At 43.4% G+C, this 9,131-nt stretch overlaps 1 long non-coding RNA gene across 1 annotated transcript in view; it reads left to right on the top strand.

Annotated features, from left to right (window-relative positions):
* LOC141060645 (uncharacterized) overlaps window positions 1-6,013 on the top strand; it is a 100,642-nt gene extending 94,629 nt beyond the window's left edge. Inside the window, exon 6 of the long non-coding RNA XR_012222739.1 lies at window positions 1,102-6,013. This is a non-coding gene — a long non-coding RNA (uncharacterized lncRNA). The remainder of the gene's footprint in view (window positions 1-1,101) is intronic.
* The last annotated feature ends 3,118 nt before the right edge of the window (window positions 6,014-9,131 follow it).

Raw genomic sequence — 9,131 nt, forward strand, 5'->3', positions numbered from 1 at the left:
TGTGGGTTGAACTGCGCATGCATGTGATCTGTTATTCATTTGAGTTGTTGTTCCTTGTTGTAAGCTGATAGCGCTCACAAGGCTGCTTGTGTTTACCCGCTCGGACGCACTGTGCAGGCGCGGGATATTCTAGTCTCACAAGACCTTAATCGTTGTGTTTTGGTTGCCGCGCGACGGCGCCTGCGCAATAGATACGCTGTGAGGTTACAAGCGCTCACAAGGCTGCTTGTGTTTACCCGCTCGGACGTACCGCGCAGGCGCGGGATACTCTAGTCTCACGAGACTTCAATCGTTGTGTCCTGGTTGCCGCGCGAAGGCGCCTGCGCAATAGACACGCTGTGAGGTTACTTCCGCCTCCATGATTTTCCCTGCACGCCACCAGTCGCCACCTGGTTTGGATTTATCTGTGATTTTTTCGATTTAAATAAGCGGCGCTTAGAGTTTGCAATAGCACTCACCTTGAGAAAGACACCTAGCGGTGTCGGAACGCGTGGGTCATTGTACTCCACGGTGGCTGCTGGCACCACACACAGACGCTGGGGCGACCTCTGACTGGACTTACGGACTGTTATGCCTTTGGGTGATGTATTATACTCCAGTTTGGGGTCTCTAACAGACATACATTATCAGCCCTTTTCCTTTTGGTAACTTTGGCTACTTTCTTGGGCTACTGACTTCATCTCATTGGGAGTTATACTATGTATTTATACTCCATTTATTAGGTTTATTCCAAACATTATAGGGCTCCTCCCAGGAGGTATCGAGTGTCACTCCCAGTCATGTACTATGCACTTTATATATAGGTACAGGATTTTATTTTACTGTCCAGTCATTTGTGTGCTACTTGTGTCCCCACTATACTGTCTGTACTATATGCTATGACATTGAGTATGTTATTGTTCTATATTGGTGCCTCTACGTTCTGCAGCCAGCGGTCTACAATTTGACTAGATTTTTTAATTGTTTTTATGTGTGTTGTCTTTTGCTGCTCTTTTGCTGCTTTTGTGTTTTCTATAATAAAAATTATATTTAGATCAATATTTGGTTTTTGGCGTGGTGATCCCACTTACATGCATAGTCTTTTTCTCTTTCCTTGTTCAGACGCAAGGATGTCATCTCTGCACGGATATAGCATTGAAAGGACAGCTGATATGTAACAAGAGAGACAGACGCCATTTGCCATGTGGGATCCCAGAGAAAGAAGAATACATGTTGCTTTGCTATGAACAAATGGACAATCTCTTCACCTATTTTTATGTTTTTCTGTAATAATCTTTTCTTTGATGGAAGAATCCAAATAAACCACTATATTTTTATCTGGTAACTAGTCCTGAGTATTGCACAAGAATACGCATTTTTTACAGGGGGGACCCTCTTCTTGCCGCAGACAAACACGAGACTGAGACAGAGTTTGTATTGAACAGGTTCGTTTTTAGTGCCCATCCAATTCACCACGGCCGTTTCACATTTCTCTGTACACAGGCCCCGGTACCTTCATTTCCTTTGTAACTATAATCGTGGCGTCCTCTGTGGCTCTTCCACTGTGGCTGGCCTAGGCCCAACCATCACAGCGCTGCACCAGTCTGAGCACACCATCCGTATGATAGCCCTAGGATGTCTTTGTCTGTTGCTACTGTCCTCTGGGCCACCCCCCATGACCTCCTCAACTGTCAGTCCTCTCTGGAGCCTTTCCACTATCTCTATTTCCTCAGCAGAACTTCCTCTTTACTGTGCTCGCTTCGCTGACTGACTCTTCCTGAACCTTCCCTCAGCCTTTTATACTTCCAGTTCTGGTATCTCCGCCCACCATCACCTAACAGTTTCTCTAACCAATGGCAGTTATTCAGTCCCACTCCTACACTCTCCACTGCCCTCCAATGGGCAAACTAAAACACTGCACCCTTTCTCTTTATCTTAGCGGTTTCACACCTACACTGCGCTACACCTCTGCTTCTCACAACAGGCTGGTTTGTCTGTCAGTCCACCTTCCCTACATCATCCATAGTGAGTGAGTGTGTGTGGGTTACGCCTTCAATATATACTGTGAATTGGAGAAACAAATTTTCACACTATACTCGATACAGCTTGTATCTTGTTATACAGTACCTTTGTTCGACATTTAGCATTACGGTCAAATCCATACTGTGTAAGTGTCTGAGAGTGACTACAGGACTATTTATACGGAGATTTCAATTGTACCCTAAAAAATATGTACTTGCTATCTTGTTACACAGGACTTTTTTTACGACATTTTTTATTATGGTCAAAACCAAACTGAGTGAGCGTCTGAGGGTGACTACGGAAATATATACCGATATTTTCCATTTGGCCAACACTGTATACAGCAGAACGCTTCTGATACAGTAGTGTTTTTAGCTATTTAGATTCTGGTGTAATCCATAATGAGCCTGTAAACGTTTGTCTGTTACTCCGGCAACATATTTGGAACTTTAAGATTACCCCAACACTATATACAGCTGTACATTTGTGTTACATAACCCATTTACAGCTTTTCATATTCTTGTGTAATCCATACTGGGCCTGAGAGCGTTTGTGTCTGCCTCCTGAAATGTATACAGAGAATCAGAATGTTCACACTATACTATATATACCTTGTATCTGGTGATACTGTACCCTTTTTCAACTTGTTATTTTATTGGGTAATCCACACTGAGCCTGGGAGCGTCTGTATATGCCTCATGAAATATATATGGAGATTTACTGTTATCCATAGACAGTATAGAGCTGTACGCTTCTGATACAGTACCATATATCTGCTGGTATTTTGGGACTATTTTCCAAAACATGAGGAAGTATGGTGGAAGAGGACGCGGATGTGGGCATGGAGGGACACCTGGTACTGATGGTGGTGGTGGTGCATCTGCTGGTAGTGCAAAAAACACAGGAAGGAAGGAGGTGTTGAGCCAGCGTCATGGTGTAGCTCTGGAAGGCCTGGAAGGCTCCCTTTTCTGGGAGTAGGTAGACTGCTTTTAAAGCCGGAGTATCAGGAACTGTTTGTGGCTTACATTGCTGAAACAGCCTCCAGCTCTATCGCCTCCTCTTTTGAAGTTGTAAAAAATGCAAGCACTGGGTCGTAACTGCAGGATTCTGGTCAGGAGCAACCCCTTTCCTTAACTGCAGGCTTCTGGTCAGGAGCAACCCCTTTCCTTGTGTCCTTCACCCACACCAAAAGTGAAGGATGTGGAAGCACACACCTCAGATTACTCCATGGAGCTCTTTTCACATACCATGCCTGGGTTAATTAAAAATAGGGCCCATCATGTACTGGAGCAATGTAAATGGGACAGATCAGACACTGGAGCAGCATCTAAGGGGCCCATTATACACTGGAGCATTACAAATGGGGCCCATTACATATATACATTACATATATTGCGCATTATTAGGGCCCATGATGCACTGGAGCATCATCCATGAGGCCCATCATGTACTGGAGCATTGTAAATGGGGCAGATCAGACACTGGAGCAGCATCTAAATTGTAGGTCTGTCGGCCATAGATGTATATAAATACAAGCCAAAACTTATCAGCCATGGATGAACGGAAAGCCCTACGCGTTTCCCCTTCTAGATTGCTGAGGGTTCATCAGGGGTCAACAGATGGGGTCTCATCACCGAAAGGTTAAGGCAGTTATTTTTCCTGAGGTTTTGTAGCACTACAACCTTGTAACGCTGGAGTCCTGGGTTTAAATCCCACCAAGGACAACATCTATAAGGAGTTTGAAAGTTGCACTCCAGATCTTCTGCTCTAACCAGTAATGAAGTTTCTGAACAAGAAGCAATTGAAATATTGGAGGACTTGGAGCGTGAGAATAGTCCCGGATTTTCAGGTACCTCTCCGCCTCCTGTGTTTTCGAGATCCACTACGTTTCCCCCTTGTCACTTTGCCCGCAAGTTGAAATTTTTACACGCCTCGTTACGGAGGATTTTAAGCAGATTAAAAACAGTAGGGGGCGAGATAATCTTACATTTCAGCAACGAAAGGCACTTGAGGAGTTAAAAAGATTGGATGATGTTGTAATTAAACCAGCAGATAAGGGGGGAAACTGGTGGTCTGGCCGGTGGAGGGGTATGAAAAAGAAGCATTTAGACAGTTGAGGGACAAAGATACCTATTCTCAGTTAACAAGTAACCCATTATGTCAATTTAGGGAGAAACTTATGTTTATCTTGGAAATTGCATGTGAGAGGGGGACGATCTCCAAAAAAGTTCTTGAAGGCCTGATTGTCAAATTTCCTGTTGTGCTCACGTTTTTCCTTCTGCCCAAGGTTCACAAAGATCTGTCTTTCCCCCCCAGGCCATCCGATTGTCTCTGGCATTGGAGGGCTTTGCGACCCCATATGCAAATTTATTGATTTTTATCTGAAACCACAAGTGGAAACGCTGCCCTCCTTTGTCAGGGACACCACGGACATCCTGAGGTGGGTTGACGGTCTGTCTCTCGACTCGGACACATTGCTCATGGTAGCTGACGTGGAATCGTTATATACAAGCATACAACATGATGATGGAATGAGAGCGGCACAATTTTATCTGGAATCCAGTAATATGGATGCTGATTTACGTGAGCTGGTGTTGCAATTCATCCTGACACATAATTTTTTCACATTCAAGGATCGATATTTTTTGCAAAAGCGGGGGACTGCAATGGGCGCGGCATGTGCGCCATCTTTTGCAAATCGATTTCTTGGCTGTTGGGAACGGAGCTTAATGAGTGATGGCGCACATGCCGTTTCCCAGATCCTTGGATGGTTTCATTTTATTGATGACATTTTATTTTTTTGGCAAGGAACAGTTGATGAGCTACATGCGTTTATGTCAGGTTTGAATCGCAATGAGTCCAACATCAGGTTGACTTATAGTTATAATCAGCATAAAATAACATTTCTTGACATTGAACTTAATGTGCAAACGGATGGGACAATACATACAGATCTTTATCGGAAGGACACCTCCGTAAATGCTCTGTTACATGCATCAGCTGCACACTTACGCTCTACGATCAATGCGATTCCGATAGGCCAGTTCCTCTGGGCCCGGAGGATCTGTACCTCTGATGATCAATTTGAGAGACAGGCATGTGACCTTGGGTGGAGATTTGTAGACCGTGGGTACAGCAGATGTAGTATAACAAAGGGCTATACTAGGGCCAAAAAAGTGAGGAGGGATGAACTGCTAATGTCTAAAGAACAAAAGAGACAGACGGGTGTTGGCGCTACACGCTTCATATCTGTCTTTAATCAACAATGGGAGACGATGGAGGAGGATACTCACAAGACACTGGCCAATACTGATGACAGATCCAGTGCTTAAGGATCAATTGTTTCCTTCTCCTTTGATGACTGCACGAAGGAGCAGGAATTTAAAGGATATGTTGGTCAGAAGCCACTATGTGAATAAACCACCCTCCCTCTTTGGTATTCCTGATAAAAGGAAAGGTTTCTTCCCATGTGGAAGTTGTTTAGCTTGTAAAAACCATGAGCGATCCACGTCACTCATGTCATTGGATGGCCTCACGAAATTTGACATCAGAGAGTATATTACATGTACTACGACCCACGTAGTATATTATGCTAGATGTAGTTGTAATCTAGTAAACGTGGGTCTAACATCTCGTGAACTACGTGTGGAAGAAGTCCACAAGAAACGCGCGTCGGGGCATAGCGTGCCGACGTTTAGTGACGGTTATGGGTAAGAGCTACTGATTGGGGTTATGACCCACCGACGAATAGGGGAGGGATCACTGGGTCCATTGTACACCTCACTAGGGGGATTTTTTCATGCCTCTACCTGTCTTTGTCTGTGGGGCCTCATTTACATTGCGGCACAGGCTGTTTCTATATAAGTGTGATATACCCTATTGTCCTAAATACTGCACTATTGTTGCACCTTGGTCTCTCAGCTCTACACTCTGCCATAATAATATACATTGATCATGTCTTTTTGTGTGATGTAATTTATCTATATGTAATATATCTAATAAAACAATTGGGATATATATTTTTACACATGGATTCAGACTCCTTTTTTTCTCTGTGTTTATATCTATAAGGAGTTTGTATGTTCTCCCCGTGTTTGCGTGGGTTTCCTCTGGGTATACTCCAGTTTCCTCCCACATTTCAAAGACATACTGATAGGGAATTTAGATTGTGAGCCCCATCGGGGACAGCGATGATAATGTGTGCAAACTGTAAAGCACCGCGGAATATGTTGGCGCCATATAAAAATACAAATTGTTATATTATTACTTTAAAGATTTTTGTTTTGAATTAATTTTTCACTGATGGATATATTGATGGATACCTTTCCTTCTTTGATACTGCCCCATATATATAGTATGATGGTCCCCACTGCTCCATATACAGTGGGTACAGAAAGTATTCAGACCCTTTTAAATTTTTCACTCTTTGTTTCATTGCAACCATTTGGTAAATTCAAAAAAGTTCATTTTTTTCTCATTGATGTACACTCTGCACCCCATCTTGACTGAAAAAAACAGAAATGTAGAAATTTTTGCAAACTTATTAAAAAAAGAAAACTGAAATATCACATGGTGATAAGTATTCAGACCCTTAGTTCAGTACTGAGTAGAAGCACCCTTTTGAGCTAGTACAGCCATGAGTCTTCTTGGGAATGATGCAACAAGTTTTTCGCAGCTGGATTGGGGATCCTCTACCATCCTTCCCTGCAGATCCTCTCCAGTTCCGTCAGGTTGGATGGTGAATGTTGGTGGACAGCCATTTTCAGGTCTCTCCAGAGATGCTCAATTGGGTTTAGGTTAGGGCTTTGCCTGTGCCAGTCAAGAATGGTCACAGAGTTATTCTGAAGCCACTCCTTTGTTATTTTAGATGTGCGCTTAGGGTCATTGTCTTGTTGGAAGGTGAAACCTTGGCCAAGTCTGAGGTCCAGAGCACTCCGGAAGAGGTTTTCATCCAGGATATCTCTGTACTTGGCCTCATTCATGTTTCCTTTTCAATTGCAACCAGTCATCCTATCCCCGCAGCTAAAAAAACACCCCCCATAGCATGATGCTGCCACCACCATGTTTCACTGTTGGGATTGTATTTGGCAGGTGATGAGCAGTGCCTGGTTTTCTCCACACATACCTCTTAGAATTATCACCAAAAAGTTCTATATTTGTCTCATCAGACCAGAGGACCTTATTTACCATAGCCTGTGAGTCCTTCATGTGTTTTTAAGCAAACCCTATGCAGGCTTTCATATGTCTTGCACTGAGGAGAGGCTTCCGTCGGGCCACTCTGCCATAAAGGCCTGGCTGGTGGAGGGCTGCAGTGATAGTTGACTTTGTGGAACTTTCTCCCACTTCCCTACTGCATCTGTGAAGCTCAGCCACAGTGATCTTGTGGTTCTTCTTAACCTCTCTCACCAAGGCTCTTCTCCCACGATCGCTCAGTTTTGCTGAACGGTCAGGTCTAGGAAAACTTCTGGTGGTCCCAAACTTCTTCCATTTTAGGATTATGAAAGCCACTATGCTCTTAGGAACCTTGAGTGCTGCATAAATTCTTTTGTAACCTTGGCAAAATCTGTGCCTTGCCACAATTCTGGTAAATGACATCACGCTCTTTCCCGCACCTGAAATCCGCTGCCTCGGAGTAACTCTCCACTCTGCCCTGTCCTTCAAACCACATGTCCAATCTCTTGCCACCTCCTGTCTCCTCCAACTCAAAAATATTTCCAGAATCCGTCCCTTCCTCAGTCCTCAATCTACTAAAACTCATGTACATGCCCTCATCATCTCCCGCCTTGACTAATGCAACACTCTCCTCTGTGGCCTCCCTGCTAACTCTCTTGCACCACTCCAGTCCGTCCTCAATTCTGCTGCCCAACTAATCCACCTCTCTCCTTGCTACTCCCCTGTCTCCCCCTCTGCAAATCCCTCCATCGGCTCCCAATTCCCCCACGAATCCAGTTAAAACTACTAACACTGACCAATAAAGCCATCCACAATCTTTCCTCTCCCTATATCTCTGAACTAATCTCCCAATATCTTCCCTCACATAATCTTCGATCCTCCCAAGACCTCCTACTCTCCTCCACACTTATTCATTCTTCACACAACCACCTCCAAGATTTCTCCCGAATATCCCCTATCCTCTGCAATGCCATGCCTCAACACGTCTGATTATCCACCACCCTCGGATCCTTCAAACGGAACCTGAAAACCCATCTTTTCAGGAAAGCTTACAGCCTGCAATGACCATTCTGCCGCCTCATCACCGCCTGAGCTGCCGCCTCATCACCACCAGAGCTGCTGCACCCCCGACCTTCTGTCTCTTCCCCACTATCCCGTAGAATGTAAGTCCGCAAGGACAGGGTCCCCTGTACCAGTCTGTCATTGTAAATTTGTTTACTGTTAACGATATCTATAACTTTGTATGTAACCCCCCTTCTCATGTACAGCACCATGGAATTAATGGCGCTATATAAATAAATAATAATAATAATTATGTCTCTGAGCTTCTTGGCCAGTTCCTTTGACCTCATGATCCTGATTTGGTCTGACATGCACTGTGAGTTGTGAGGTCTTATATAGACAGGTGTGGGCCTTTACAAATCAAGTCCTATCAGTTTAATTAAACATAGCTGGACTCCAATCAAGGAGTATCACAAGGAAATTGACAGCATGTGACTTAAATATGAGTTTCTGAGCAAAGGGTCTGAATACTTATGGTCATGTAACATTTCAATTTTAATTTTTTTAATAAATTTGCACAAAATTTCAACATTTCTGCTTTTTTTTCAGTCAAGATTGGGTGCAGAAAAAATGAACCTTTTTGAATTTACCAAATGGCTGCAATGAAACAAAGAGTGAAAAATTTAAAGGGGTCTGAATACTTTTTGTTTCCTCTGTATATAGTGTGATAGCCCCAGCTCCCTCCATATATTTAGTATAATGGCCCCTGTTCCCTCCATATATATAATATAATGGACCCAGTCCCACCATATAAAAAAGTATGATGGCCCGAGTTTCCCCTTATACATAGTATAATGGCCCAGTTTTCCATATATATATATATATATATATATTGTATATTATATATATATATACACTGTATATATATACAGTATATATATAGTATGAATATCCCA

This window comes from Dendrobates tinctorius, unplaced genomic scaffold (assembly GCF_039654945.1).
Source record: "Dendrobates tinctorius isolate UK_male_01 unplaced genomic scaffold, ASM3965494v1 ptg000241l, whole genome shotgun sequence".
In the NCBI taxonomy this organism is placed as follows: domain Eukaryota; kingdom Metazoa; phylum Chordata; class Amphibia; order Anura; family Dendrobatidae; genus Dendrobates; species Dendrobates tinctorius.